The 14900-nt window shown below is 36.5% G+C and overlaps 1 long non-coding RNA gene across 1 annotated transcript in view; it reads left to right on the forward strand.

Moving 5' to 3' along the window:
• Positions 1–12867, forward strand: part of LOC118689278 (uncharacterized) — a 157345-nt gene extending 144478 nt beyond the window's left edge. The window contains exons 10-11 of the long non-coding RNA XR_004980593.2: positions 9698–9812; positions 12169–12867. This is a non-coding gene — a long non-coding RNA (uncharacterized LOC118689278). The remainder of the gene's footprint in view (positions 1–9697; positions 9813–12168) is intronic.
• Positions 12868–14900: the final 2033 nt, after the last annotated feature.

A 14900-nucleotide genomic window follows, 5' to 3' on the forward strand; every position in this document is an offset into this window, starting at 1 on the left:
GTCAGGCTGTCCTGAGCTTATGGCAGCTGCCTACAAGGGGTCACTCCTGAAGGCAGGGGTTGGTTTCCACAAGTCACCCCTCCAGAGTATGAGTCACTTCCTCACTCCTCCAGGCAAGCACCTTGTTGGATGGCTTGGGCATCAGGTCACCTGCAGAGGGTGGCAAATACATCCCAGGACACAGACAATCCTCTGCCCCTTGGGAAGGAGCAGGAGGCAGCACATCTAATCTTAGAGCATCCAAAATGGTGTTGAATACTTGTGCAGCCAGGATCTGCACCAAGCTGTCAAACACAACCAGATAAAACAATGAGAAAAAAAACTGAAAAAGAAAAGTCTACCTTGGACAGTACTGTTTAGTCACCTCTTATAAGCCTGGGCTTAATTCTAGTACCTTTTGCTAGAAAGAGGTCAGACCCAGAATATTTACCAATGATCTCATATAATTATGTCTTCCTTACAGGGGGAAAAAAAAAAATCTTCTTTCCTATCTAGCAATTTATATGCAATTGGAAAATGTCACATTCCCCCAGTGCATTCCTCCATTTATTCACACTGAAGTTCTCCATCTGTGTATCAATACCATTATGAGGAGATTTCTCTGAGTAGAGCTAGACATGTTTGAATGCATATTGTAAATGTGAAGTGGGGGTTTTTGCCTTCTTTTTTCTACCTTCTGGGCATAAGTATTGTACACAACTATTAAAAGATGTGGTTCGTATGTAGTGGCTGCGACAAATGTTTGGTGTTTTATTACAATGGAAGGATATATTGAAACATTAAAATATATTTATGCCTATTCTGATGCATATAGGTGTAAAGAAACTGAGGCTTTTTTCATGTGTAAAATGTTAGGGTTTTTTAAATTTTGCTTTGGTGGTTGTTGCCAAATACAAGTTTTAAGTGTTTCATGAGACCAGTCTACAGCAAGAACTTGTACTCTTAAAAAGGTGTTTTTGTTCCAGCTATTACAAACATTTTTACTGTTTATTATTACCTATCTTGGATGTGAAAATGGCAATTACAGTTTTACGTTGAAAAAATACGTAGTTTTTTTCATTTATTTGGCTACTCTGTGGAATGGATCTTAGTTCCTGTTTCTGAGAGGTCTGGGAAGTATTAGGTAGATAAGACTGCCACATTGAAATAATTCTTAATATCTTAATATTCTTATGGGTATTGAATAATTTTGAATTGCAGGAATTTGTGGGCATAGATTCTTATGTGTGATATTGATAACATAACCATACATTTTAGTAACAGATGGATTGATGCAATTTGGATGATGATGTGCTAATCTGAAGAAAATGGCAGGTGTGCTCCATGCCTGATGCAGAAAGAGTATGTGGTGTTTGTTGGTAGAAAGGAAATCATTATATCGTGTCTCAAATACATTTCTTATACAAGGATATTCTTTGAGAGATGAAAGTCTGTAGGATTGACATATTGGTATGCTGTGTTAATAACTCTTTTGCAGCTCTGATTATTTATCCTGGATAGGTAAGCCTTTTCCCTCAGTTTCTTTATTTGCAAAAAAGTTATATCTAATTATCTGGTTAGATTTAATAACAGAGAGAAAATGCAACCCAAATTTAAATACCTTGCAAATAAACAAAAGACAGTATTTGGGTTTTGATACTTGTAAAAAGGATAAAATCATGTCATCAACAATTCAGTACATTCCTAGCTGTATCTATTTTTTTTCTGGGTAGATTATTGAAGCTTTTGCAACTAATGAAGTGCATCACTTGTATGAAGATTTATTTCATTGTTTAACTCTTAAACATCCGGCAGCATAATAAAACCAGCAGAGAGGCAAGCGGCATAGCCACGCCTAGGAGAGCAGCCGAGGCACTTACCTTGCCTGCGGGAGACCTGTGCTCTGTGACTTGTGTCCTCCCTAGAACTCCCAACGAGTACCCTGGCCATCAGCCACTGCAGTTATTCAACTTCCCGGGTAACCTCAGGTGTCACACAGCTCTCCCAACCACTTCTGCATTTTATTTCATTCCAGCAAAAGTCTCCCTTTCCTGAACAAAAAATTGTTGGAGAGCTCTAATTCCTTGGATAGGATTAGAGCTGACTCCTTTTTCTGTGAGTGTGAACTGGGATCTGGGAACTAAATCTTTGTTGCACTTCATTTGTGTTCGATGTTTCTTGAGCCACAGTTGCAAATGTGTAGGTCAGGGAATAAAGGCAACCGTGCAAGATCTGTGCACACATCAGAGGGGCCCATTAACACCACCTGGTACATTAATGAAGTGTAAAATTGAAGATGTGAGTGTTTGTAAACTGAGAGATTGCTGAAGTTCTTATAGGACAGTTTCTATTTTTCTGGTTTTCTTTCTTGTAGGTAATGGGAGTAGTAAAATGCATTTCAGCATTAAAAATGAAGATAAATATACAGTAAATATAAAGTGAAAATAACTATAAAAATACTGAAATAAGATACAATTAAAAGTCAGGACATTGTCTACTTAAATCACTTATAAATGGCGATTTTGAAGAAAGAACTTGAAATCTAAAGCATTATACATGCTTAAGTTTATCCTTTTAAATTTCTTTAAAAGTTTGCGAGGAGATCTAAAGCTTCTAAAGCTCAGTTAATCTGAAAGGTTTTAACATTGTGTGCTAATCTTACATCATAGACATAGTAAAACTGTAAATTTGACTCCTATGTCTTTTCAAATAGGAGTTGGCTTTTGTCATATGATATTTTCTGTCAAGAAGTAGCAGATTTCAGCCAATGAATGAAATGTTTTCAAATTTTTACTTAAAAAATCCCAACAGATGCAAAAATCTCTACATATGTACAAATTACATTTCAAGAAATTCAGACAGTGAAGAGGTAAAGATGGAAAGAAATGGGAAATCTACTTCTCACATACTCGTGAGCTGAGCTTCTTAAACAGTCAGTACATTGGTTCCCATTGCAAACAAGGCAATTACTGTCCTGTTTCTGTTGCCATTATGTGCTGATGATATCAGTCTTTCTTTTCTGTGCTCATCTGTGGAAATCAAATTGGCTGTACCTGCTGGCATGGGCGAGAGGTTACAGCACAAGTGTATTTTCTGAGCCCCCTGGAGGATTGTACCTCTGACTACAGTCTGCTATCTGCTAACCTGGCTGATCACTGACTGATACATTTGTTCATGAGGGAAGAAAATGAAAAGCCAGATTTCTTCAACAGAATTGGAATAGTGAAGGTGGCTCTCAATTTTCCTCTCAGGAAATGGGGATGAGGGTGATGCTTTAGGCTGAACTGGAAAGAGGGAAGGTTAATGCTTAGAAACAAAAGGAAATGGAGCAGCAAATTTGGTTTAGCCTTCATTTGTATTACATGCTTTTTTGGTTTTAGAAGTTTTTCTATTCAGATTGAATGATTTTGTCATGAAATAGGAAGACATTTTCATACATGGTCTTGATGAGGGAGAGAAGAGGGAGAAGAGAATCCTGTTTTCTGAAAGTGTGTTTCCCAATGGGAGAGTGCTTCTGATCCTACTTAATTGAATGTCACACTTGGTGTGGCAGAAGTCACATTGTCCAGTTGGAGTGACTGTGCACCTGCTCTGCCTTTCTCAAAGCTAGTGAGCAGGTACTCTGTTTACTATTAATATTTGTAGCAGGCAATGGTAGGATTTTAATAGTGGTTGATTTGAGTATAAACAGCTGATTTCAAAATTAATTCAATACTGTGATCATTTTTCCAACCTTTGAAAATCTTGGTACTAAATGAAAGACATTCAGCAACTTAACATCTATTTTCTGGAAGCCAGTTTTATCACTTAGCATATTGTTTTGGTCAGTATGTGTAATCTGTGTAAATAAAGGGAAATAAATACATTCAAAATGGTGATAGTCTCAGCTTAAATAATTAGTGTGTCAGATTTTTAGGAACTGCAGTGGGAAGTGTCAGTAAAACTAAGCGCCTTTATAAAAGTCAGCAGATGCTCATACCAACCACACCAGTTTTTCTTGGATTTATTTTTATTTCCCTTTTGTTTAAGTATTAGACATATTGTTTGGTATGTTGTACAATTAAAATAAAAAGAGCATTGCCTCCTATTAAAGTGACTAGAGAAGTAATTAATTCATTTATTTCAGTAACATGCATCTTTCCATTATTAGGATTAGTTCTGTAAATAGCCTGATCTGAAACAGAGAAAATAAGCCTAGCATAACTCCTGGAATAGTTTCACATTATTCTCAAATTATCCATAATCTTATACTCCTGACTTTATGACTGCTGTGCATAATTACTGTTATAATTGTAAAGATAATTCTTTCATTTGAATTCCACAATAAAAAATTAAAATTTTATGATTAATCAAGATACACTGGTCAATACAACAGCTTTAAAAGCATTCTAAGCATTTGATTAGGTTATCCAATGAGAGTTGAGTTGCACTTGAGTTTCAGCATCAGTGCTGTGTCAATACATGGTCAAGAATTAAGGCTTTCTTATTTGAACTAACAACAGAACTGCAACAGAAATTTATTCTCCTTTAATTGATAAGGGCATGGAGAAGGACTGGGGTTGTTAACTAAACATCTTAAGTAGAAGCTAACTCATCTAGAGAATGAGTAGGGTTTTTCTCAGATCTTTCAGACTTGAATAGAAAAGAATTTTCTGTTACAGGTGGTCAAATGCCTGAAGGAGTGCTCATTATCCCTCGGTATTGTATCACACACGGTAGCAGGAGACAAAAATCTGCTCATTATGTTTTCATCACTACAGTTTGAAAAGCATATCTCTTGTGCTTCTCTGCATAAAGCCATCGAGTATTTTAAAATGTTAATGGATCTTAATGAGGATAATTTCATATAACCTTTTTGTGGTTTCTTTGAAAATTAATTGTTGCTCTGTTCTTTAGATGACTTGGATCGTTCACTTTGAGTGACTTGTAATGAGAAAACTACTACTAATACTTAATTTTTTGAAACTGTTAGGAGAATGTTTTCAGGTATTGACATAAATCTGCATCCTTGCCAGATGATGAAAATTACTTTCTGCTCCCTGTTTGTCTCCCTCACTGTAGATCTTAGAATTTGAGTTTGGTAAATTTGCACATTGCTCTTTTATTCCTTTGGTATTTGGAGGCTTGATCACCTTTCAGATAGAGGAGGAATAGGCAATTTCTCAGAATGTATTTTGTATTGTACTAGATTAGGCCCTGTGAATATCTGATCTTCTGTGCTTTCCCCACTTGGGCATGATTCTAAACAAGCATGTCTGACTCCCTTTCTGTTTGCTCTGGTGCTGAGACAGACTTGTTCTTTCTATCAAGTAAAATGCTATACATTGATGCTGTTATGTATATGAATATCAAACTCTCATCACCTGTCTCTTTGCTTGCAAAAGGTTTTCCAAGGAAAAGAGAAAAACTGATGCAAATCATGATGAAAAAGCTTTTAAATTTTTTTTTTCTATTTTATCTCTGGCAGTGTGTCTTTGTTGTCTACTTTGGATGCACGTTTTTGAGCATAAAATATCACATGAAGTGCTAACATTTGGTAGAATCTTTTAAATTTAATTTGGTTTTCACGTGGGATGTAGAAATCAATAGAAAAATATATCTGTGTTTACCTAAAATGCTTTAACATCAAATAACAAAGGTCTATTGATATGGCAAATGCAGGACAAATTCAATAAGAAATTCAAAAGGGATAGCAGAGGGATTTGAAAACATTCTCGTGTTGCACAATGTCGTGTTAAATCATATTTCATAATGGGAGAATAATGCAATGGTAACTGCAGATGATGTCCTGCAAGGTAGGTGATTTGGGAACGAGTATTGGCAGGACTGTCTTGTCAATACTTTTTTGTCCTACTGCCAATTCTGAGAAGAAAATGTAAGCCAGGTTAAAATGCATGCATGGTTGTTATTTGGAAAAAGGATCTTTTTCTGTATACAGAAAGTGATAAGTCTGGTTCCATGGTGCCAACTTAGAGTTGTTTCACTTCTGGGTCTGATAGAATAACTGCAGAAAATTACAGATTGGCCACGTGATATTGCAACAGTTTCATTTCTTGATGAGAGTGACTGAAGTTATTGCTTATATGTATCCTAAGGATTCATAATTATGAAAGGTGAAGATAAGCAGTACAACAGGGGCAAATGAGACCTTAAGTCCATGACATGCTTTTTTTTGTTTTTTTTTTTTTTTTCCCTGATTTCGTAGTAGAAAAATGCTAAAAGAATTGCCAGCAATGCTTATGTTTGATTACTTTAACTGTTTTTTCTCTGACAAATTTCTTTAACTCTTTTCATCTCCTAGTTAGTGCCATTAATTTACTATCATATTTGAACTTTGCTAATGCCTAAATCTTCCTTCTTCAGTCTTCAGATATTTTCTTGCAAGTTTGTGTCTATTCAGATTCATACTTGGGCAGAGAGGGTTAGGAAATGGCAACTTCTGAATAAAATGAAATTAAATTATTTTGTGGAAATTATTGGAATTAGCATGGTCCACTTGGATCCAAGCTGGGAACAAAACTATCCATCATTCATGGAATTGTTTTCTCTTTTTACTTGCTTTGTTTGCTGTAGTCTCTTGTTTGCTTGTACTGAACTGTGCCTCAAATAGAGAAAATGACCTTCAGTGTTGAGAAGCTTTGTTTCTTCTGTACAACAGCAACAATAATTAAAATGTCATGCTAATTAATACCAATAATTTAATGTGTTCCCAAAATTCTTTAGTAACTTCAGATTTGGATTAGTTCAGCTCTTCTTAGATAAAACTCTCACAAAGTAAAAATAATACTTACTTGTTTGAGACAAAAAAAAAAGTAAGCACACCTTATTCAGATGGGAATTTAGAGTGGAATTTATTTCTGCATTTCAAATTCAAGCATGACATTGCTTCTACTGTCCATACTTAAAAAATGCTATGGACAATTTTTAATGATCATGGAAGTGCACACTTTGATGTGGTGTCTTTTCCAACAACAGAGTCTTGCTGCTACACTGTCTGTCCTGGCTATAGGGCACCTCTCTGCTTGGCTGCTGGGAGCAGAGGGCTGCAGAGACAGCTGAGATGCAATATCTTGTGCTTCAGTCTTCTAAATGAGTGAGAAAAAATCTAGGCAGAGGTTAAGCATCAACTTTTAAATACAGATGGGCAAGAGGGTATGGATTGGGCTGAGAAGTGTAATTGCAGCAAAAGACAATGTATTACACAAATTGCTAAGTAGGAAGAGGAGATGCCAACCTAAAATTTGGCTGATTTATAGCATATATCAAGATTTTCTAAAACTTTAAATAGATTATTTTTCAATCTCCAACTCTTTCAGAAATGGAGACTGCACAACTGCCAGATCCACAGCTTGACCTGCTATTATTTCCTTAGGAGCCTTTTATTTGAACACAGCATCCTTCAACCATTCAAGAGAAGACCTTGAACTCTGCTTCTACTCATAGCAGAGGTTATACTGAGAATACTTTTGATAACACTTCTTTTCTTCTTGGGATGCTTCTAGAATATATCTGCTACCTGTTTCCTTGGAGACTGACATGCAGTCAGCACAATGGCTCTATAGCACCTGTAAATCAAACTTCAAAAGGAGACACTGTCCTTGTTAGAGGAAATGGTATGCATGGTGGGGAAAGAGGAGAGCTTTGCTTTCCCCTTGGCTTCCAGAGGATAAGATGGCTCTAGTGCTATAGAGAGACTGAGATTATGTTGCAGGGTGAGGGCTGCATAGGCTGTGCAGCAGCCTTCAGGCTGCCTGGAATTTTTATCAAAAATACCACTGGACTGCATTTAATTTGTAGAGAATAAGGCCTTATTTTGCAAATGAATTTATGAATGCAGTAGTTACAGAGACAACTGTATATGTATCATTAAGAGTTTAGTGAAAAAAATACAGTAGTACTTCTGACAATCTTGGGCATCTTTTTAGCAAATTCTTTTATCACAGATGCTGTAATCTTCATGTATCCCTTTTATGTACCCTTCCTGCATGAAGAGATAGGGCCAGTACACTTGTGAGGACATGAGCTTGAACCCGTTTTCTCCAATTCAAACACTTTATCTTTCTCCTCTGTCCTTTGCACTGTGGTTAAGGGATATGTCCTAATGGTTTCCTATTCCTTTCCCTTATGTCAATGTTTTAGAATGTTGTTAGTTTTGGCAGTTATAAATTTGGTCAACATTTAGCTTCCCAGCTCTCACACAGAAACAAAATTAAAGGACATATTTGCTTTTAGATTAACTACTGATTCAAAAAGAGCTGAAAATAAATAATTGGAGTCTCAACTGAGGAACTTAGGTGGTATATTACAAGGGGGGAAAAAGGTTTCCTGTTGGAACAGACACATAGGAATTCAGGTGAGCAACACTTGGTCAAATAATAATGATATATATAATCCTTATTATTCCCACTTTAGAACGAGTATTGTTATTGCCAATGTCAACATCCAGATTTCCTGTGACTTCACTTCAGTGTCAAGTTTTTAGAGTAAATCCACAGCTAAAAATTGCCAGCAGTAGATACAAACAATTTAACAAACATATCAAATGTCCTTCACAGTCTGAGCAAATTTTAAGAGCATGATGCTCAAATATTTGATTAGATAGTGCTGTGGGATGTTCATGTGCTGAGCCTACTGACTGAGATCCTTTTGACTGCTTACCCTTTGCTTTGTAAGGGAGGGGGACAGGGAGCCCCCAAGGTTAGAGTAAATTATAGCTTTTCATGGCATTTCTAAGTGGAAATGGAGTCAACTACTGTGTGATTTTATAATCCATAGCTTCCAAATCTGCTAAGTGACACCAACAATGAGGAAAGCTACAGCTGAAGAAAATTTGATCAGATGTGGTGCATAGCCATAGGGCAGTCCTAATTCTTGTGTTGTTTTCTGCAGTCTCCCATTATTCTTCAATGATGTTAGGACATGGCCATCTTTTCTTGCCTTCTCTCGGGCCTCCATCAGCCACTCCTTAAGTCTTCCAGGAGTTATGCAGAATGAATCTGTTTCATCCCTGAGAGGCTTTATCATGTCTGCCTATGATGCATGTCTGCAGATTGAGTGAATCCTCACTTTGATTTTCCTCGCACACCCTGCAGTTCTCAAAATGCCTCACTGGGACTGAATGCAGGTATCAAATATTTTGTTATCAGGTCAGCTTTACCTCAGTTCCTAGGCTAGCAGTGGTCTGCCTGGAGAGTTTTGGACACTAAATCTCACAATAGCCATGTTGCCTGTGAATTATGTGGAATGAGTTGTAATTTTTAATGAACTGCTAAAGGCCATCCAAGGCTCTCTTCTACAGAGAGGACTACACAGCCTGTCTGCCCATAGATGCTCTACAACTCCTCTAGCTAGGTGTGGGAACTCCTGAGCATAGATCACATGGCAGATGTATATCTAAGAGGATGCTTGGGAAGATCCTTTAATGTCCCTTGCATGAAAGCAGCAAGGAGAAAATCCAGAACTCCAGAAACCATCAAACATTCCAGAGCCTCCTTCCAGCCCCACGATGAGGCAGTAGCAGAGGGTAGGATGTAGTCAGATAAATGGTTTCCAGCCTGATTTCAGAATGATGAATGGCAGCCACTCTTGCCTCACAAGAACAATGTACAAAGCACAGCTCAGCTCTCACTGAATCACCAAGATGTCCCTTCTCAATTACTCTCTGGGTGTCATTCAGTCCTACATAGTTATTTCCACTATAATTTTATTTTTGTCGTAGGTTGCTACAACACTCAGTGTGCATGCACACACTGTTGCTAAGAGCTCTGCTATGTGTCACTTACCAGCATTCTACCAGGAAGAAATTAAGGTGTTCATCATGAAATATGTGTTTGGTAAGTCATTGATGTAGGCTGAAAACACAGAGCCCCAAATACAGCTTGTCTATTACAGCCAAATAAGGCATAACTGGTGGTTTGGAGAACCTGTTATGAGTGGTGAACTGATGAAATGTGGAAAGCTCTCAAGAAATTAATTACATCAATCTCTGTGCCCTGATTTTGTAGCTACATGAATCTGGACTGTTTGTGAACCTGTATGCACAGTCTTAAGGGTCAGAATGACAATTTCTATCATTTCCCTCCAAGTTTTTGAGTTGTTAGGCATGAAAATAATTTGCACATTATAACACATATGAAACTCTTTAAAGAACTTTAATTAAGTGTTCAAAATAAAAGGGTTTTGCCTTCCCTTCATGTACAGGCTAAACTCTTATTAATAGAACTTACATGTGTTCCATGAAGAAAAAATAGGAACACAATTTGTAGGGGAGAAACTTGAAAGAAAATAAGATTCTTAATTATAAATAAGAATTATGTTAATAGATATTAAAGATATGCCATGAAAAAAAAACCTGAAACCCACAGTTTATACCAAGTAAACAAATTATTTTAAATTAAGTACTTAGAGAGTAGTAGCTTGTTTCTAATTTCTTGTTTTTCATATATTCATATATTTTGTAGTACCCGCAGATCTTATCTAGATGGACTTTTTGTTATATTTAATGCTGTATAAATATGTAATGAAATTACTTACCCAAAGATATTGAAGTATTAATTTTATTTATAGCCCAAGCCAACCCTATTGTCTACAACATTGGGTTCCTACATAAGTAAAGTATTTGCTATTGATTTCTTATAAACTTCAGTGAAACATTAAAGAAACTAATTTTCCTTGCTGGGTCTGGTTATATGAGTTAGCCACTAACATTTGTTCCCTGTTTATCAATTAGTGTCCCCAGTGTGCCCTTGGATAATCATGTATAGATGAAACAGTATCTGTCACTTAGCTCAAGTCAAAGTTGACAGAACTAATCTAGTTATTAGAATTGTTAGGTAAATAGACACTTTTATTCTTGCAGTTTTTCAATTCTATCCTGCCAGAAAATAGGCATTTTTTTTCTCATCCAACTGAAAACTAACTGAGCAGGACTAATTGACAACTGATTTCAAGAGTAAAGAAAATTTATAGTATATTTTCCAGGATGTAAGAAAATAAAATTCTGGCCTGAATGAAGAATTTTGTAATTTGAAAAGATTCTTCCATGATTGGAATCACAATCTTGTAATGATGGAATATTTCTGAGCAGTAAAAAATAATTTTCAATAGGTGATGAATAAAATTACAGTTTATTACTGTAGTAAGGGATCCCTTTACTTTTTAATATCTTATACAATAGCAATTCTTTACTGTTTCAGATGCAGTTTTAATGCTGCTATGGTTACTGTTGTCACTTGTATGTGTGTCTATGCTGATTTGTATAATCCATGAAAGGACAGCAAACCTGAACTCGTAATCCATATGAAATAATGTATCAGTTAGCCACAAAATTTACCACAGTGGAAATAAATATATGATCCCACTTGATTTTTGTATTAAAGAATTTTAGGCTGGGTTGATTCCCTTGGGGTGGCTTATTATTAATACCAAGTGTGAGGAATGCAAACGAGTGTGGATTTCTGAGTAGGGAGCTTTGACTCTCTGGATGCTCAGAGGGGGCTCAGAGTTCTTGGAGGAGCTTGTAGGGGTGGGACAGGGACAGCCTGTGCTCCCCAGCCAGGTCATGTGTGACAGACCAAGAGACTGGCAGTAGCAGCAGCAAAGGGGGAGCTTTAGCACTTGTTCTCTGGCAATGATGCCCTAATTGCAAGGTTGAACTCATCTGCCTGACTGCTGGACTAGATCCAAAGGAAGAAGAAGCCTTCACAGGCCATATGTTCTGCTTTAAAAAAAAAAAAAAACAAAACAGGTCAACAATTGCTAAGTCATTCCTGTTTGTATCTCAGGGCCTTCTGGAGAGCTTGACATGTCTGGGTGACTCTTGTATGACTTCAACTATCACATTTGATAAGGCAAGAAGAACCTCATAGTTAAAATTCCCCTTCCTACACTGCAGCCGTGTTGTGCTTTTTGCTGCAATCTGTGGGGACACCATTTCTTTGAAGCTCTTTTGTATCTCCTGTAACTGTGTGACAAGATGGGTGCTCTAGGGTGGTGCTGGTGGCACATACCACCTGTTGGACCCCTCCACTTATCCTCTACATCCTTCCCTGTTTCCACTTGCTCCCTACAGCAAGAGCTTGTAAAAGTAGCAACAGAGGGACATTTTAGCAATTCTGCTCTACCATGCAAGTCCTACTAAACCAGCAATGTGGTACACTTTAAACTCTCTTGCTTCTTTATGTATTACAGAGCTGGGACATAACACCAGAACAACAAAAAGAAGACTTCTTTACATCCAGTCACCAGCTCAGTTGGTAGCAGAGATGTGTTTCACTTGATCACTGAAGCCAGCAATGACTGAGGTCCATTTCTGAACAGCTGTGTCCTGCATAAAAACCATTTCTGTTTTTCAAAAGGTTTCAATATTAGACATGAAAAAAATGGTAAGATAGAAAAAGAAAAGAGTTCTCATTAAAAGTGTTCATAGAACTGAAGTTCTAAAGTATTTGTATTCATGCCCTCCCTGCTGCTGGCTGTTCTCGAGAATCAGGACAAGCTAATTTGCTCATTGTTTGCTGGGGACAGAAAGTCATGTAAGTAAAGTAGGAAGTTCCAAAGCACATCACTGACTTGCAGCCAGTTCAGAGACTTTTTGCAAATTGTTTATGCTGTTATTCCCAATGCCAATTAATTGACCTGCATAATTCTAATTGATGCTGGTGTAACTAATGTATTTCCCTCCAGGTATGCGTTTGTTGGTGTTGTGAGCCTTGGCCATTACTTTTTTGAGTTTTATTTCTTTGGATGAGTTGTATATTTATTTGATATCCTTTTGGAATTTTATCTCAAACTGAGCAAGTTTGGTTTAAACAGATATGTAGATGGTGAAGTGCAAGTTAAGTTATAGTTACTGACTTTTATTTTAATAAATTTGTCCTAAATACCTGAGATTTTAAGATTTCCTTTCAATACCATGTGGTTAATGAATCTATATACCTTTCAGTTATCAGTATAGCTGTTGAAATCAAGCTGACTTGCTTTTAAAAGAGAACATTTCAAAACATGAATCAGATGATGAACAAATAAAAAGGATTTCAAAGTATTTTTCCAGGAAATGGATTTGTGACCAGAGAGAACCAGAATAGAGAGAACTTCTATACTTTTACAAAAACCAGTATTTAAATTATAGTTATAAGCAAAACACATTGAAATTAAAAATAAAAAGAAATAAAAATTAAAGGAATTGGGAGGATCAGTAAAGACAAAGTATTATCTAATCCTCTTGATTTTCTAGGATAGCTGCTGGTACAGTCAAGTGTGATTTTTACCCTCTTTGGTAAGCAGCCATTGCAGAGTTAATTAGTCTCCAGTGTTAGCAAGTGGGTGGCATTTACTTTTATAATAATAGGTCTGTCTCTAAAGTGGAGATAGCACAGGTCATGATTGTGTACCTTATCTTTTGAGGCAGGAACAGTAAAGACTCTGTAAATGGCTTTAAGCAGAAAGTTAACTAAAAGCATTTTGGTGTGTCCCAAGAATGTCGTTTGTTCTAATTATAGAATGGCAAATATCAAGTGGAAAGGATGCTGTGCCTGGGGTGGTGTGGGTGACTCAGTGCTCACTATTCACTGCAGAGCAGGCTGTCAGAAAGTGCTACTTTTCTGACTCACTGCATCTTGTAAATGAAGAAAGAAACATGAGCTATATTCATATTATATTCATCAGTGCCATGTTATTTAATTCCAACAGTGTTTGGAGGATTTGCTCAGCTACTGAGCCCTTTGAAGTGTCAGGCCCTTGCTAAGTAGTAACAGTAGTAATGCCTAACAGAGTTAATGGCATTTTAGATATAACTGTGGGCTTAAGTGCCATGCTTAAGCAATAAGAACAATAATGGCAAAGGTAGTGTCCTATTATAACAGAAAGGAAATCTCATTTTTGGCTGTATTACATGAGTTCCAAACAGACATGCACATACACAAACATTAAAACAAATTTTACTGTTTGCCATCAAAATAATTCTAATCTGATCCCGTTCTGAATGCTTGGCTAATTAAATAAAAAAACCCAAACTAGTTACCCAGTGAAAAAAACATTAAATGTTTTTTTTTTTTCCTGAGGAATATTTTTTCCTAAAGGACCTTAGTTGTTATCTCATTTCTTTTTGGCATCAGAAAAAGACTTGTAATTCTGTAATAGTCGTGTTCTATGTAATGTAAACTGTTAACGTGTATTTTAGGCTTTATATATATATATATAAAATAAATAAATTGTGACTATTATTCAATGTTTGCTCCTCTCTAGGGGATGTTGAGCAAAACAAGACTCATCACCTTTATGAAGTAACGGATAATTCTGAACTTCTTTCAAGGGGGATCTGTGCCTTTTAAAATCAACTTCCAAACTATTTTGCTGAGTCATACCTAGAGTAACAGGGAACTTTTTCCTCTGATTTCAGAAAATATGGATAATTTTGCCATAAAATTATTATAGATAATGTGTGGAATTCCATTTAACTCTGCTTTTGAAAACCAGCTAGTTTTTTTACACTGGGGTTTTAAACAAAGCAGCTTTGAAAACTAATTGTATGTTGTGTTGAAGAACCAGTCATTGGCTGACTTGTTAGTGGTATATATTTCTTTAAAATTTTCCCTTGAAAAGCCTATCAGCTCTTCTAAATTTTTTTTCCTATACAAGGCTCTATTATTTTTGCCCAAATTTTACAGTATTGTCCACAATAGCCAATATGCCAGAAGACCTCTTTGGAAGAGGTCTTTGGAACAAACCTGTAAGCAATTTATTTCATTTTGAAAGTGGAATGGATAGAAGGAAACTGCAGAACAGATGGAAGAAGTGCTATTATAGATTTGCAAACAGTGCAATCAAAGACATAGCTAGTTAGTGCCTGGCAAGATTTTGGCTGTTTTTTTGTCATTTGAGAGGTCTCTTGCTAAGGATGGATGAAGTGCTTTAAAAAGTGA

The sequence above is a fragment of the Molothrus ater genome, chromosome 9 (assembly GCF_012460135.2).
Source record: "Molothrus ater isolate BHLD 08-10-18 breed brown headed cowbird chromosome 9, BPBGC_Mater_1.1, whole genome shotgun sequence".
NCBI classification, from domain to species: Eukaryota; Metazoa; Chordata; class Aves; order Passeriformes; family Icteridae; genus Molothrus; species Molothrus ater.